The 17435-nt window shown below is 39.4% G+C and overlaps 2 long non-coding RNA genes across 2 annotated transcripts; one reads left to right on the top strand and one right to left on the bottom strand.

Moving 5' to 3' along the window:
• Nucleotides 1-584: 584 nt before the first annotated feature.
• Nucleotides 585-1212, bottom strand: LOC118170448. The gene is made up of 2 exons (XR_004752722.1): nucleotides 1163-1212; nucleotides 585-845 (listed from the first exon to the last, which is right to left on the bottom strand). It is a non-coding gene; the product is annotated as an uncharacterized LOC118170448 (long non-coding RNA).
• A 6412-nt stretch (nucleotides 1213-7624) lies between these two features.
• LOC118170447 lies at nucleotides 7625-16474 on the top strand. The gene is made up of 3 exons (XR_004752721.1): nucleotides 7625-7981; nucleotides 10592-10667; nucleotides 15716-16474. It is a non-coding gene; the product is annotated as an uncharacterized LOC118170447 (long non-coding RNA).
• The last annotated feature ends 961 nt before the right edge of the window (nucleotides 16475-17435 follow it).

The raw sequence follows: 17435 nt of genomic DNA, 5'->3' as shown, positions 1-17435 counted from the left end.
CCAATATCTGTTCTCTTACAGAAAGAAGTGAAGCTTCTTTCTGTCTGACAGCTATAAAATGTTTAGAAGCTGTCAGTGTGTTTTATGTTGTTACGTAGATGATGTTAGGAGGTTGAAAATGCTACAGATGCCTCCCGATCCACTTACGCTTACTGTGCAAACCGCTCATTTCATTCCAGAAGGTGTAGGAAACTGACGGGGGTGCCAGCATGCACTCAGACTGAGATGCATTCTGCATTGCAGTCCTCAGGTAAACAGTGCCAGGCAGATAGATTGGGCTGACAGTGGAATATGGGTCTTTTGTGACATGAATTAGAGAGACTTATTAGGGGAGAGATTCTGTATCACCATTTCCTGCTTCTGAACTCAAAGCAGGCTTTGAAGTAGAGCAGAACGTTTTTATGATGCCCTTCAGCAATATTTCTTTAACGATTAAAGATTCTAAAACATTAAAGAATTCACTAGATGCTGCATGAATTTTCTGCATAAAGTCATGGTATTGGATTGCAGAGACCAAGAGTCAGGTTACATATTAACATACTACATTCAATAGCACCCCCAGCATGGCCCCCTCCCATCAGACAGGCCTAGAACAGTAGGCAAATTTTAATCAACTTCCACAAGAAATGGGTGAGATAAGGAAAATAACAGGTATCAACAGTTTACAAAAATAGAAATGAATCTCAGAAAAAGTATGTCCCCAAAAATAAACAAACATTCTTGGGAAGAGCTAGAAATTGTCATCCCAGATTCTTCCTCCAGAAATTTAATTGGTAGATTTTGCTGCCTTTTAATACATTAAGTCAGCAAATACAGAAGATAAAAATAGTCCTTTTTAGGCTATGCTGAAAACAGGAACACAGAAATGATGTTTAAGCTTTTAACTAAGTAATGAAATCTTCTTTAGAGCTTTTTTATACAGGAAAATTTTTCAACATCTGACTTCAGCTCAGAAAATTCCCCTAGGGCTGAATACTTGCATCTACTAGAAACTTCAAAAATACCATTTTTTTAAAAAAGTAACATACCATAATACTGAACATAAACATTCAGCCAAGAAATATGATAGAAACCATATACAGAAAGGTCCCAAGCAGCTACAAAATTCCAGTTAGCAAGATCCCTCAAAATCTCAGCATATACAAATGAAATTTCAACAAACCTTCATTCTCATCACTTCAGGACAAAGGAGGCATGCAGGGGAGAGAAGGAAAGTAAGTTCCTAACTTCCTGACTGAGACTTAAACCTCCTGAAACAGCCTTTCCTCCCTTTTTGAGTTACTGCAAAACTACAGAAGAGAAGCATGCTGGTTCTTAGGGCATTACTTGGCAAAGTAAATGGGACTTACTACTCTTACAGGTGGTCATGAGTTCTGATAAGTAAAATTAAGTTTGACAATTAGAGCTTCACAGTGATACCTATCATGTTTTTTATCATCATTAACTGACAATCATTAATGGAGTTCTGTAGACTTACATAGGCTTTTGTAAACAAAGATTTAGAAGAAACGTTGAAGATTTACTCAGACTGGTTCTTTGAAGAAAGATTTGCACTAAGGAACTCTATCTGGAAGAAAATTAAAGCTATCTGAGGCACAAGGTGACTGAAAGGCTGTAGGAAATATAGACAGAGAAAGAGATTGGTACAAGCATTATTATGCTTTTGTGTTTTTAATTTGAGGAATCTATGGGTTTGCAGCTGGGACAATCTTTCTCACCAGGCTGCAGAAAACAAGACCTCATCTTGGGCTAGAGGAGCCCAGGTGCCTGCCTCCCTGTTGATGGAGGACATCTGCCTGCCTTGGATGACCTCAGCCTTGACCTCTTCTCTGACTTGCCTCTGTCTTGCCTGCCCGGGGCATGCTCACTTCCACTCGCATTCTAAATAAAAGCAGGCCTGTAGACAGAGGCATCAGAAAATTATGCTCCTGAGGATGAACAAAGTCAGCACTGGCTGGGTCAGGCCTGCTAGGCCATCTGCAAGTGTGCCAATCCCTTAACTTTTTCTCAGTTTGAATGCTATTCCTTCAAAAGATCTCCAGAAAATCTGAGAAGCAAAGCAACAAAGGACAATGTTCATTTTAGCAGTAGTCTACTTTCCTACAGGTCTGCTACGGTGGGAAGATGAGGCTGTTCTCTAGTCATACCACGTTATTAAAAAGAGTTAATACTGAGAAACATATAAAAGTTCAGCATTTGAGCTGATTATACTGTTAAATTAGTTGCATGTGTCTCAGTTCAGTTTTTATTTTTATAAAGATGGGGCAAATTTCCTAGTAGAAATCCCCAGTGATGGTTTTAGCTGTCTACTCCTTGGTATTAATAGTTTTTTCTTCAAACCTATACACTAATAACAGCAGGATAACCTGGCTGGTTTTTGAAACAGTATCACATGAATATTTTCAAACACTTGAAGATGAATAATTTGGCCCAGTGATTTAAAAACAAAATTTGTCTCAATACCAATAATTTTTAGGGAAAAAATAAAATAAAATAACACTTTTGAAAGAAGGAGAGCTGCTTTTCCTGTATGGAAAATACAAAAATACAAAAGTATTCAGGCATGCCCTCAGCTGCCAGGTTTTGAAGGCACTGTGCCAATGACACTGCTCATAGAGAATAAGTCTGGAGAAGAGCTTGAGACCAAAAGCAGTGAGATCCATACACTGAGATTATAGAATCATAGAATCATTACAATTGGAAAAGAGCAGCAAGATCATCTGGTCCAACCACCCCCCTACCAACAGTACCACCAGCTAAACCATGTCCCTAAGCACCACGTCCATCCTTTCCTTAACACCCCCACGGACCATGACTCCAACACGTCCAGAGATGAACCATATCTCTAACAGTATTTTCTTAGTTTGCATTAATTAAAACAGAAAAGGTCTGTGCAGGAGTCTCTTAGTTTAACATACAGTTCTATCCATCCTGCAATAAGAAGAATGTGAAATTCAACTCCTGACAGTTTTCAGCTAAACAACATTGATTTCACATGTGGATTATGTCCCTAGTGGAGATACTGCTGTAAATGTATACCATCAAACTAAATCAGTATATTTTTCTGTCTGGGAATACCCATATAAATCATGATGTCATTCACGGGGTTTTTTCTTTTTTTTTTTTTCTTTTAAAAATTGCCTTGCTTAGGAAAAGAGAACGAGGATGTGACTAGTAGTTGTAAAGAGAAGTAAAATAAGGAAGGAATAAAATAATGCAGCAAATAAGTGACTTTTACAAATACAATAAATCCAATAGAATTCCAGTGATTTCATGGGCTGCTTCTGTTCCTTCTCACTCAAGAGCAAAAATAAAGTAGTCCTAACTGAATTATTTAGATTCACTTTTTTACTAATTTACAGCAGCCCTAATAAAACCAGAACCTCAAATCTTGTACAGCCATCTAGGCATTACCAAGTGGGTGTATGACACTACAGAATCAACTCAGTACATTTCATATTCAAAGCTTATATTAATAAACAGTTTGCAGATGTTGCGAACTATGTGTTTCTCGTTTGTTTTGTCTCAGTGTTTCAGCACTATGGTTTCTGAAAATGTGGAGATTACGAGAGCGAATGGTAACAGGCATTTTTAAACATATAGCAGTTTAAATTATGACCCAGCATAGCATTAGGACATGACAGATAGTGTCCAAATGTGCTAGAAAGCCACAACCCTTAATCTTCCCTCTTTCTGATGTTGTGTCATCTGCTTCTTTAAAAATCCCATGTCTGCCTCTCTCTTTCCACTCACTGCTCCAGATGAAAAAACATAACAAGCAACACTTCCACCCAAAAAAAAGCACAAAAAGGAGAAGTTCAGTAGATCTCAAATAAAGAGATTAAATGGAAAACAAAAACATGAGAGTTTTGCAATAAAAATCTAGCACACAGTTATGGTGCTGATGACTAGCATAAGCTAGGGTCTGAGAACAAAAAAGCAAAATAATTTGGTTCTTCATATGCATTAAAGTATGTGCTGTATAATTTCAGAGTATATTTGAAACTGATGTTTTACAGAAAGCTCATCTGTCAAGCTGGATATAGCATCTGGGAATATCTCATTGCTCTCTGTGTTAATATAAGAACCCCTCTGAGAAAAGGGAAAAAAGTGGTCCTTGGACCAGTTTCTACCACAAAGTAAATGCAGACTCATAGTTAAACCCATATTTAAGAAGGCCTAAAGATTCCTTCATTTTTACTAGCACCAGTGTATCCTTTAGGTGTGTATTCCATATTACTGGTAGTGGCAAAAGTGAAAATGCACACACACTTTTTCACCACATCAGAAGTACGTTAGTCAGCATGTGCCTTGGAAAGTCTGCAACACACAGGCAGTGCTGTATGGTTCTACCCTGTCACTGCAGTGGTTAACAGCTGGGGGTGTAGTTGTTTCATACCTGGAAATTATGATGCTCTGAGAATTTAACTCTGGATGTCAGCAGGAAAGTTTTCTTTGGAATTTTAAACCAGAATTGCTGTGAAATCCACTGAGCTGGCTGGTGGAAGATACCATTAGCTGATGATTGTTTCCTTTGCAGCGAGGGTCAGGTCTTATGGAGAAAACAATGTTCCTGTATGAATCGATGTTTTAAGCCTGCTGATGAAGAAGGTACTACGGCTGACAGATGTAGGTCTCACATGCATATCCAAATCTCATATACCTTGAACCTGATTTTCTTTTCATTATCAAATTAACTTCATAAAGCTTAAGTTCTCATATAAGCAGCACAAACAAAATCAGTATACATGTCTTTTTAATAGAGTTGCACGGCTATATAAAGTTTACAAATAAATGCAAATGATTTGGAAGTAGGTGATTTAAAACTCAGTTCCAAGTTCCTCTGGTTCAAACTTGTTATAAGCCACATACCTTCAATTTATAAATGTGGCTTGTAATTGAAAACCTGAAAAACTCTTTCAGATCTGGAGACAACTTACGTTCCTTTAGGACCAGAAGGTGACTTCTGATCTTCTTCAGTAGTACAGATTTTTGCTCCCAGAGGTTAATGATGTGTAGGAATGCTGGTGTTCTTTCAAGTAGCACATCAGGTATTGCTTACATGGTATTATACCAACACTAAAGAAAAAGTTTCCAGACATCAGATCTATCTTAAAAATTGAAAACAGAAACTGGGATAACAAAGGTAGTTTAGCTAGCAGTGTAGAAGGAAAATCTCTAAATTTGAATTAGGACAGAAGTAATTGAGATGACTATTACTTGCTGTCTTTCTTCTGAAAGCACTATTGAAGGCAACTTAGTCACAGACCCGGTCACTCAAATCCAAGACAGTTGAAAGAAAAAGACAAAAACAAGAAAGCCATTATGCTTTTTGTAACACTTCCAGGAACAGTAACTCCAGTTATAAAGCTGGAGTTGAGTCTCTGGATATATTCAACTCAAATGTGTGTTTTGCAATTTAAAAATGTCATGAAATGTCATGAAGAGAAAATGAAGTCTCTAGACAGATTAATATTTTTACTGTGAAGATAAATTTACATTGGATTTTTTCTTTCTTTCTTTTTTTTTTTTTGCTGATATAGTTAGACTTGTGAAACTTTCCTGGCCAAACACTTTCTGTATGGTTGTTTGATGTTCCAGCTTTGCTTTTGTGGGACAGTTCACTTATTTCAAACAAGCATTCTATATGGGGAAAAAAAAAAAAAAAAAAAAAAAAAAAAAAAAAAGGTTACGAGGCATGTTTTTTCTCATATTAATTCCCCTTGCATCTAAAAGCAAATTATCTTAAACTTTTTCATCTGGAACTACTGTTCTGAAGGATATATGAACCTAAGGATACAAAAATAATCTACCATTAATTCTATCCATTACAGGAACATTTTAAAAGCTATTTTATATTATCAACATGTTTTATTTTTTATTAACTAAATTTTCTTCATTGTACTTCACAGTGTCAGTTAGTTTCCACCTCTATACTGAGAAAGAGAACCAGGGAGCGTTGAGGCAACAGTACTGAAGGGAATTACAAAACCCAGCTGAGTGGGAGGCCACACAAAAAAAAAAAACACAACTGAAAGGGGAATTAGTTGCTGAGCAAAAACTATGGAAATGTGTCAAACACAGGTCATATTTCCCAAGTGATGAAGACAAAATGTAAAGCTCTTATAGATGCTAAGTACCATGTCAGTTTAATTTAACAGCATTTTTATTTGCAACATTCCTTTTTATATACCTGATATTTCTTTCAGGGCTAAATCAGGACAAGATATGAATGTCAGCTACAAGTGACAGAAAGGAGGGATGGCAGAAGAGACTAACAAAAGCTGCTCTCCTGCCTGCCCCTCTCGAATAGGAGTCTACACCACTGATCGCTGGCAAATAACCAGAGAGGAGAACAAAATCTGCCTCTGTTTCTTTCCTGGCAGAAAAAAAAATAAAAATAAAAATAAAATCTGTTTCCATATATTTCTGTTAGTTTCTTCAGACTTCGAATTTCTTCTATGCCATCAAGGCTAAGACCAAAAAAGTGTCTGTCTCTATCCTCTCTTTAAAGTAGCTCATAAAAGCCTGCATGAGTCTGGTATTATGTGTGTCAGATTCCTGGTTGGATTGAATCATTAAAGCCTTAGTCAATTCATGGGCAAAGCAGCCCCTATTTATATTCAGAAAAGGTCTGTGTTCCAGTTCCTAGGGCTACCTCCTTTCTTTCCTAGAAGATGTAAGTATCAAAATCCTTATCATACATAGGAATTAGAACAAGCAATGAAAGAGGAAATCCTCAGTGCATGCTTAATGAAAACCTCAAGTTACAGATTCAAAACTGTTAGTGAGTTGCACACCACGACGCTACTTCCCATTTAATGCAGGAAGCCTTTTCAAGCAGAGTAATGAACTCATTGAACTCTGAATGATTTCAGACAAGAACCTATGAAGTATTCAGAAACATTTAAGACAGAAGAACAGAGGGGCTGGAGACAATCTGAGATTTTGGGGACACAGTTTTGGATTGGACACAAGACAACAAGACTGGATGTATGCAGAATTGTGCAGTGAGGGTTTAAGGCTGTGTCAACAGAGTTTGGAAGCTGAAATCCAGCCAATTCCAGCCTCTCTTACTGGAATTCCACCTCCCATTTAATGCCTGTCTCCGCCTGGCAGTACTAAGTGTTTGCAAAAGTAACACCTCAAGTTCAAAGGACTGCAGAATTCTTGCTGAGATTTTAAAATTCCAAGGTGATAGAAACTCAGCTCAAGCCTCTGTTGTGTATCAAGGATGCCTATGCCAAGCATGCCTCAGAACAGGAGGAGAGAGGCAAGAAAGGATCCTGTGAAATATTTAAAAAATGCAGTCCAGGATTTTCTTTGCCTAGCCAGATTTTACGTTTTAATTGCAAGACCTGGAGACTCTTAAAATTCCAACCAGATTAAGAACAAAGGAAAGTAATTCGTAAAATGAGAATTAGGTGCTATAAAATTTTATGCCTCTTTTTACTAAAGCATTTCAGGAAAATTCATCAGGGCTGATCATTATTGTAAAAAAATAACAAAAAATAAAAAATAAAGGAAATGCTATCAAGGAAAGCAACAGTAGATCCATAATCCCAATTTTAATTTTATTGGGACTGCTAATTATCAGCACATTATCTGCCTTCAATATCTTACACATGCTGTACAATACTGTATTTGATCCAGGAAATTATCAGCACAAATGCCACAGATTATTCATCAGGAAAGGCAAAGCTATCCCTACCAATCTAAATCTTTCCAAATCTTTTCATATCTATCAAAAACGAATGTGCTGGAGTTGCATAGAGTGCATGGGGTTGTTACCAAGTTGATAGTGTACACCCTGAGCTCTATAAGCACGAAGGAAACTATGCAAGTTGGACAGTCAGGTTTTGCACTAAATTAGGACTTGCACTAAAGAATGGAAAAACCTCCAAGCAGATTAACTGCTGGACATACACGTACGACATTCAGGAGCAGGTATATTGTGCTGTATCTGTGTATGTACAGGGCTGTAAGTATGCTTCTCTATTATTATCAGATACAACTTGGTTCTATTTACGTCTTTTTTCTTAGGCTCTCTCCCCAGAAGCCAAAGAGAAAAATAATAATAATAATAATAATTGTGCTGAATTGCAGGGGAAGAATATACTTGCTCTGCATATCATTTGAACATTAGTCTCAAAGAAGTTCTTCTAACTCTGAGAAGCTGAGAAGTTAGAAGAGGAAACTTTTATAAGAAGTCCTGTTTTCAACCCTCTGTTTGAACAGTTGAAGTGCTGCTATTTTTAATGAATTGGACTTGATTACATAAGTACCAAATTCCATGCTAGTTTCATGAATTCCCCTCATGGGCCCATGAACTCAGCAACCTCTTTCTCAACTTCTTAAGCATTATGTTTCTTAAGGTGTCCCTGATGGACAGCAGTTTACAAGGATTCCACAGCTAACACTCACCTGATCACATTCTTTAGATAAGAAATAGTTTTTCTTCAAAACTTTGTCCCCAGCATCTTAATGGGAGTTTCAGACGTGTTTGTGCTAGTACTAAAGGAACTCCTAAGACCCTGCTTTGTAAACCTGGAAAAGTCTAAAAGGATTTTGCCAAATCTTTGGGACTTCTTAGGTGACAATTCACAGCATTTGATTTTGGTACTGACCTATTTATGAACTGACAAATTTTTGTCTCAAATTGCCGGTAAACTCACGATTGACCACAAAACTCAGGGCATGTAGCATTTGAGATATGTTACGGATTTTTCTTCTGAAGGAATCATTGTTGCAGAATTGCTATCTGTTATAACGGTGCAATAGATTCTCTCTCTTCTATTTGTAGTCTGTTGTGTCCTGTGTGTTGTGTTCTGCTATAAAGAAAGGGAGAAAAAGAATGAGTGAGAGGCATAGAAAGCAGGAGCCTGCAATACAAGCAGACACTGGGAGACTGCTGAGATCTGGGAAAAAACATACAACTAGTTCTCCAAAAGGTTAAAAAAAAGAAAAGAAAAAAAAAAAAAAAAAAAAAAAGTTTTTTTCTAGGGACCTAGAAGGTCTCTATCAAGTGTCTTGTAGCCCATGAAAACTGGGAAAGAGCACAAACCCAGAGGACAGGACAGTCTTTTGGAGGAAAGGAGTAGTCTAAATGCAAGTTTGTTTTGAGTTTACAAACACTTTGGGTAGGCAATGTATGAAAAAGACCCAGGCAACTGTACTTCAAAATTTGCACTAACCTTTGGACTTGCTACCAGCAGAAATAGGACGTCACCAAAGCTCTGAAGAGCCTAAGTTCGTAACTGGAAGCTTACAGGGTTGTTCTTATTTTTCGGCTGTCCAGGTGTCTTAGAGAGCCAAGGAGCATTTTCTCTTCATATGAAAGTTACTTTTCCTCCTACACTGACAATTGGTTTATCAATCAGTTACAACCAAGACAGACCAAATTAGGAGCTGGACGGGAGGCATTAAGTCCAAGATGTTCCTGCTGGTATCAGCAGAAGTCAGTATGGCCCAGCAGGGTTTAGATGATGCAGAATGATACCAGGAAATAAAAACTGATCTAATGTTATTTAGAAGTTAAATATCACAGAGAAAGAACAATTATAATTGGGCTCCAAATAAAATCAGGTTTTCAATCTTAAAACAGGTATGCTGTCTCTAGCTGTTCAGAGAATCATTTGAAATCACACTTTTTTATGAGCAAAATCATTTGAACTTTCAGACTAATTAATACTATTCATTTTCAGTTTTTCTTTTTTCCAAGGCAAACCTTCAGTTTAAGAACGATTTTCATTACGATGTGCTTTATGTTCCATTCAAATACACTCACCAAGCTCCACATGCAGCTAATCAAATTGCTATGTTTTGAAGGTAACACTTTGGAATGCCAGAACTAAGGCTCTACAAGAGCTCATAACTTGCCTCCTATTGCATTAAAAGAATATAATGATACGGTTGTTTTAAATTTCTTGAGACTTTCGGGGTTCAACATTCAACAAATGCAAACCACAAAGATTTTCTAACTAAACATGAGTTACTGGAAGTTTCACTTCACCCCTTCTTTACTAACTCCTGAATCAACCCACACAGGTCAGTGAAGTGTACTGTTAGCCCTCTGATATGGTGAAAGAATGCATTTGGATGCTGGCCACTACAGGAGGATTGCTCCACACAGAGGAATGTGTTGCCTGAGTTCTTACCAGTTTTTGTTGTAATCATCCTGTCTAGAGCTGTCTGAGTTAAAATTGGTTATGACTTTCAGACACAGACAATGAGTATGTCTGCAAAGACCAGTGCAGTGTATTGATATTCAAGAAAACCACTTCAGATGTTGTCCCTAGATCAGATCTATAATGGTTCTTACCCTTTGTATGGGACAGCTAAGAAACTGGTTAGTAACGGTGATGGCCCCCCCACTCGGCATAGCTTGTTAGCAGAGCTTAAATTTTAAGATCCTTACAATGACTCTATGATTTGAGCTGACAAATAGCCTAAAGGAGCAGAGAACATCTAACAGGTGACATGGTCTCTGCCAGTGTTCTGTCAATACTAGTTGACACAGAGAACTCAAATCCTTCTTTAATTCTTCCTCTTTTTTTTTTTCTTTTTCTTCACTTCTTTCCATATCTTTCAGAAGATCTGGAAGGTAGACTTCACTCTTGTCATGATGATGACTTCTGAGCTCAAACCAATGGTGCACTGTTAGTCATGTAAGTTTTTTAACACTTCTTTTTGTTCCTTTTTTTAAGAAGGTTTCCAATCTGACTCTGAGGGACAAATGCATTGATTTCACTAAATAGTATGCCTAATCTACATTGGTTTTGTATCATTTTAAAGTAATATTTCTTTACAATAATGTTATTTATTCAGTAAATTGTAAGCAATTATGTCATGTTAAATAGATATGCCTACTATTTGGGTATTGTTCTTTCTATTAGGACTTTATTAAGGAAAAAGATAAGAAGATGAGTAAGATAAGGTGAATGTGAAGATAACAATAAGAATACTTCAGTTATATTTTTCTGAAAAAAAAATGCCACTATTTATTTTTGAAATCTCTAAACAAAACCCTTTTTTTAATCACATAGGGTAACTAATATTATAAGTACATTTCTAACTACCACTGGCATGGTTTGTTTTCTGAGGAAACAAGAAACATAAGGATATTAAATTCCAGTGATAACAAAAATATACTAAATTAGCTAAGTTAATCACAATACAAACTTAGAAAGTGCAAAACTAAGATTGTACTGTGACAATCATTACAAATCAGCCATTTCCCATCACGCAGAAAGCTTTCAAAACTTCAAGCACTATCTCCAACCAAGGAAGCAATCAGTGCTAGGTCTCATAGTAACCTACAGTGCCACACAAACTTACCTAATGTTTTACAGGAAGGAGACAAATGCAGTATTTTGATGAAAGTACACAGAAAATATAGGAAGGTATATAGAGAGATGACTGACAGGACACAGCAATTGAGAGTCTGATACCTGGGGAAGAAAAGTGTATCTACCTAATGTAATCATTAGTGCACAGACTGTAATTCAAATACATGATAGTGAAAAAGTTGTCTATATACTGCTGGGCTAAACAGCAACTTGGGATACATTTTAAAAAGTCTAATCTATGTTTGATAATCTCATTGACTGTCCTTGGGTGTGATACAGAAAAGCAGACTTGGGAAGTGGAGAAATCATTTCAGAGGGAAATCTCCTGAACTGTAGAAAGGACAAGCTACCAGTGAGAGTTACACTGGTGCAGCAGGCTAATTCTGTCTGATTATCAAATCCAGAATTAGTCTCCTATAATAACTAAGCTATTCTCTAATTATCTTTAATCTATTCACCCCCAAATCAGCAGTGCATCAACAGGGTACTGTAATGTCAAAGAACAGAGATACAGCATATTAAAGAAACTATCACTTTAATTTTGCAGGGTACTTTCTGTACAGATGTGTTTCGTTCCTATCAAGTAACTCAAAAAGAGAGCAATACAATAGCATTAAACATTGTAACAGCCAAATCAAACAAGGTTCAGTTTACCTTTTCATCTCCCACAGTTCTTAAGAATGCATGTAATGACAGACTGGGAACCACACTTGTTCAAACTGAAGCTTGCCTGACCTTGAAGGCGTGTTCACAACAATATTTTTAGAGCACAGAACTTGACTTCCATTTTCTTCATGGAGAAGTTGTGTATGCCACAACTAATATAAAAAGTCCGATTTTTTTTTTCAAGATTGGGTGGGAAAGGAAATGATTTCTACTAGCAGCTATAAATAACTGCTTAGTAGAATTAATTTATTCCAGTTACTTCATTAAAAAGTCATGAGCTGAGACTGGATTTAACATGAAAGCTACTATTAGTGGACATGCCTTCTGTTAAACAGGAAGCTTGCCACTTAATACTTAAGTTGCTCCTTTTTTTTCCCCCAATTTGGCCTCTTACGTTTGAAAACCAGACCCAAAATAAATCGCAGGGAGAAAAAATGATTTTTCTTTTGACCCATGCATGAAGAATGTATACTGGCTTAGGTGAAAGAATGTCAAAACTTAATCTGACCTCGCATATACTAAAATGTAACAGGAAGTACCTCTGTTGGTGTCACTGGTGAGGAAATTTGCAAAAGCAAGCTAGCTGGGATTAGGCGTACTGGCTTTGGCAAAGAGTCTCCATTCCTCACGAGCTCAGGCATTAAAAGAAAATATATGTAAATAAGGTCTGAGAGTTGCATCTGCGTCACATCCATCATCATTTGGAAAATAAAATCTTAAGAGATGCAAAAGAACTGCAAGAATAATTAATGTAATTAAGATATTCTGGGGTAAGGGAATTACTCTAAGAGTTCTTCATGACTGTGGTGGAACACAGAGGCAAAGGGAGGACCGACAACATTGCAGTGCTGAACAATAGTGCAACCTCCTAACAGTTTGGTTAAGCTAACCAAAAACATCTAGGCACAGAAGGAATTGATACAATTCAGTGCTTTTCTCTATCTCCACAGTTTCTGTTGTGTTTCAGTGACATTAAATAGTACTTGGAATTGCTCACCCTCTGGCAGGAGTGCCATAAACAAACACAGCTGTGTGCAGCGTCACACCAGCACCTTACTGCACCTGACCACACACCTGTGGCATTTCATAGTCACTCAGATGCACGTAAGAACAGATGCTGAGAAGACTTCCATGCATCAAGCTAAGCAAACAATAGTTTAAATGTTCATTTACACTATTTCCTTTACTGTAAAGCATCCCTGAAGACAACAAAAATTAAATGTACACAAGTCTGTAGCTCAGATTCCTCTTCAAGAAATAATGCTGTGAGACAATTTCTGAAAAGGATGATAAATGCATCCCATACCATTCCACGAGCAGGAAACAGGAAAGCAGCCAGTTCGCTGGAGTTAACACCGAAGACGTGTCCAGAGGATTTTCCAGCACACACACAGCCCACAGCCTCCCCCCAGCAGGGCTCCCCAGCAGGCACGGTTCCACGCCACCAGATCCCAGAGCCAGTGCAAACCCAGAAGCTCCCACAGCCTGTGTTCTTCTGCTAGTTTTCTGGTTTTCATGCATCAGTGTAAGTGAGAGAATGTGTGTACAATAAATGTGGTAATGAAACAAAATTTGAAAGCACAGTATGAGAAGCCCCTGAAAGATTTGCTTCAGGGATTCTAATATGGACCAGTAATTCCTATCGTACACGGGATCCCACTTTGTGAAATACCTGTTTTGTTGCTATCAGCTCAGCTCCTTCACCACACCTCATCCAGCAAGCCGCTCAGCAGCTACGTAAGCGGGCCAGCAGCAGTCAGAGCGCTGCAGAGCAGCTCAGCGACCCGAGCAACTGCTGACCAGGGCCCGACCCCACCAGCTCCCACGCCTGGGCTCATGGCTGCCCTTGCTACCCTGCAGGTCCTTCACACCAATCAGGTACTCAGCCTTTAGACATATATGAAGTATCTAAATCCTGCTATCAATTTTCTGTATTTTTCCTTTATCTTCACTAGAGGCATTCCACAGATAGATTTTTTTCTTTGCTTAATAAAAACAAACAAACAAACAAAAGGAAGCACAAGCCTGTGATTGTGGCACAGACGGCAGAAATCAGTATAAAATGTACATTGTACATACCTGACTTCACCACGGGTTTTCAGCATGTCCATAGGAAAGCTGGGTAAATACTCGTTCCTTCCAGTGTATAAAATGGTTGGAATACAACTCACAACATGTAAATAAGCTAAGTTAAATGATCATTTTGAGGCATTTACATGCACAGGAAAAAGCAATGTTGATGTAAACTTGCTCTCATTTCAAGATTTTTCCTTTTAGAAACTTGGTTGGAACTGAAAAAACTTGAAAGAACAACAAAGAACTATGCCGGGTATATACAGTGTATGTTATTGAATTTCACAGCCTATTTACTGGCATAAAAGCAAACATATTGTAACTGGCAAGTATTTCCACTTACCAAATAAATACATTAATTATAGTACTGCTAAATCTTAATGTTTAAAAGGCAGCAGTATTTGTAAGTCTGTGTATGCCTCTCCAGTGCTGTACTTGATTGAGCAGCTCTGCAATATAAATGTTCAGGTATTTATAGAAGGTACCAAAGTCAGTGAATGCTCTCTAAACTTCTGTGTTATCTAAATAAATATATTTGATTTTATATGTAAATTTATTAGCCAGTAATATGCATTGCTGAGACAAATTAAAGATAGATCTAGAAAGCCAAGTGAATGGAGCAAATATCATGAGAAATTTCATTTTCAAAAAAGCTCCCAGGGATTTCAAATCTTACTCACACAAGTAAATTTTTCACTACCGGGCATGACAACATTGCTGAGTTTCATGTTAGCATGGAATGATGAATGTTCTATAGCATTACAAAATTTCAAAACTTTAATATAGTATTACAAAACTTTAATAGTATTACAAAATCTTACTTAAAATGTTGCAAACCTATCAGCGTAGGGAAACCAATCTTTTACTGATGTTATCTGAGGCATTCTACTTCAATGGCAATAAATATATATGATAGCACACAAAATGTATGATGTTGAAATTGCTTTGCTAAGCAATAAGGTATTTCTTAGCCATCTCTAAGCTAACCAGTTGAGAGATCTAGTAGATCATACGACAAAAATAAATACATGCATCTCTCCCCAGAAACCAGGAGTTTTACAGATTTACTTCCCCTTTTCTCCTCACCTTTCCCATAATCAATAAGTGGTTTGGGTCCATGGTGTACGTATCAAAGAATGAAAATCTGTAGCTGCTCCTAATCCAACAAACTTTCCCAATGGTGAATAACCTTGATTCCACTAAGCTCATCAGAGAGACACACAGAGTGGAAAAGGTCATCTCCTTAGCCTAAGGCGTGCAGCCAAGCTTGTGCTCTTGCATGTTTCCCACACTTTCAGTAAAATCAAGATCGTGGGCTCTACCAACAGAAATCTCCCATTTATTTCAATATTTAAGTGGACTGACCTGATTTGCTTTAGATGCCTGTACTAGGAAAATACGGACTTCACCTTAGGAGATACATTTTTCTCTGCTGACTCTAAAATGAGCAGAGGATGACTAAATCAGCTATAGACATATACACACTAGATGCTTACATTTTGGTGTTCCACCATGGAAGTCAAATTCTAAATTTCTAGATAAATTGCTGGACGTCTAAGTCAGCATAATGCTTGCCTGCACGCAGCAACACATCTTTAAAATAAGGGGAATATTTCTGTCTTAAACAGGCTGTTGAAATACCATCAAAGCGGACAGGAAATGTGACCCAGAGTGTCACTGCAAAGTCACCAGCTGCTGAGCAGGCTCCCAGCTCAGAGGCATCACCCCTCGTCAGGCAGTGCCGGGCTCCCCTCACCTCCCACGGTTCGGTGCCTGGAGTTGGGCAGCACAGTGACTCTTATCCTGTGGTCAAATCTGCACCAAGACTTGATGGAGGAAGAAAGCAGAAGCGGCAGCAGCAGCTTTCCTCGCCTCTGTGCTTCTCTCTTCTCTGTCATCCCCTTCCCCTGCTGACTTCATACAGCCACTGTCCCCGGAGCACGCTGCCTTCTTCCCACAGCTATCAAAATTTCCCTCCGACTTCCTTCCCTCGCCACACAAAGTTTCACTGCTTCCTCCGGCCTCACACCCGACCTCCCCTGCTAGATCCACACAGGCCGTGCCGTTCAGGCCCTGCTTCCCAGCACCCTGGTGAACAGTCTCTAAAAGCCTCGCACCACTCAACAGGGAATGGTTATCTTGCCGGAATCTGGAGCAAGGTAACACTGGTCGAGGTGGTTATTCCGGACAGGCTGGAAGGTTCCTTGCCTATCTCAGGTATGGGAGGTCACAACAGAGGAGATGGCAGTGAGGAGAGGATATTGAGACCATCTCCGTAACACAGCTGACCTGCTTTCCATCTTTTGTGACTAAACTGCCAGGAAATTTAACTGGAATTAGAGCTTAAAGGTGATTTACGGTTTTCTATAAAATCTCTTTTCTGTAAGAAAATGAGTGTCATCCCTCTTTGTGAAGACCTTCGGAAACCAACTATGATTCTGAAAGATCACGATCTGGAAAATCTAGTCACACGAGATCAGGATTCGACACAGCGCTAAAGGCATGCAAGCCTTTGGGCTGATGTCATACTGGCATACAGCTGCACGGAGACAGCGCTGAAATTTGGTAAGAAAAACCATGGGAGAGTCAGGTGTACAGCTGGATTTTCATGAAGGTATGCTGATAATTTAAAAAACCCTGGCTTTAGGCACACCTTGCGACACGCCATATGATGGAGGCTGTGAAGTTGATGTAGTTTGGTCCATACGTGTTTTACGTGACGGGACAGAACCGCTTGCTTGTATCCAAGCGTGCACCACGCATGAAAGACAACTAAATGCGAAGCTTCCCTATTAGTCTTCCCCTACCCACACTTTCCAAGCATAAGTCTTTGTAAAGGCACCGAAACACCGAGAAGTGCCGGGTTAACACCCCCCCCACATGCCGGGCGCTCGGCGCGGTCGCAGCTCCCTCTAGGGCCCGAGGCGGCGCCGAGGCGTGAGGCCCCCGGGCAGGGGGGCTTCACAGAGCCCCTCAGAGCGGGATCCTCCGCTGCCCGTGGAGCCTTCCAACAGAGCCCTGTAGGGGAAGGGTCAACGGGTCCCCGCTTTATGAGGGAGGTGCCACAAGAAACTTCGCCTGGCGCCTGTGCGGACAGGTGAGCCCTGGCAGGCTTCGCTCAGGCGTGTGGACAGGGAGAGAGAACCGAGGACGAGGGCCACAGCGCGACCCTCCGGAGCCCTCCGGTGCGGCGAGGGAGGGCTGCCACACGCCCCCGGCCCTCCGGAACGTGCCGCCCGGCAGCCGCCCAGCAGCGCCCGGCCCCTCCCGCGGCCCGGCAGCGGGGGCAGCGGAGACAGCGGGGAGCAACGCCACCCCACCCCGCCTCCGTTCCCCCGCGCCCCGCAC

This window comes from Oxyura jamaicensis, chromosome 8 (assembly GCF_011077185.1).
Source record: "Oxyura jamaicensis isolate SHBP4307 breed ruddy duck chromosome 8, BPBGC_Ojam_1.0, whole genome shotgun sequence".
Lineage (NCBI taxonomy): Eukaryota > Metazoa > Chordata > Aves > Anseriformes > Anatidae > Oxyura > Oxyura jamaicensis.
The sequence above is the reverse complement of the archived record's forward strand: the minus strand, read 5'-3'. Positions and strand labels throughout refer to the sequence as shown.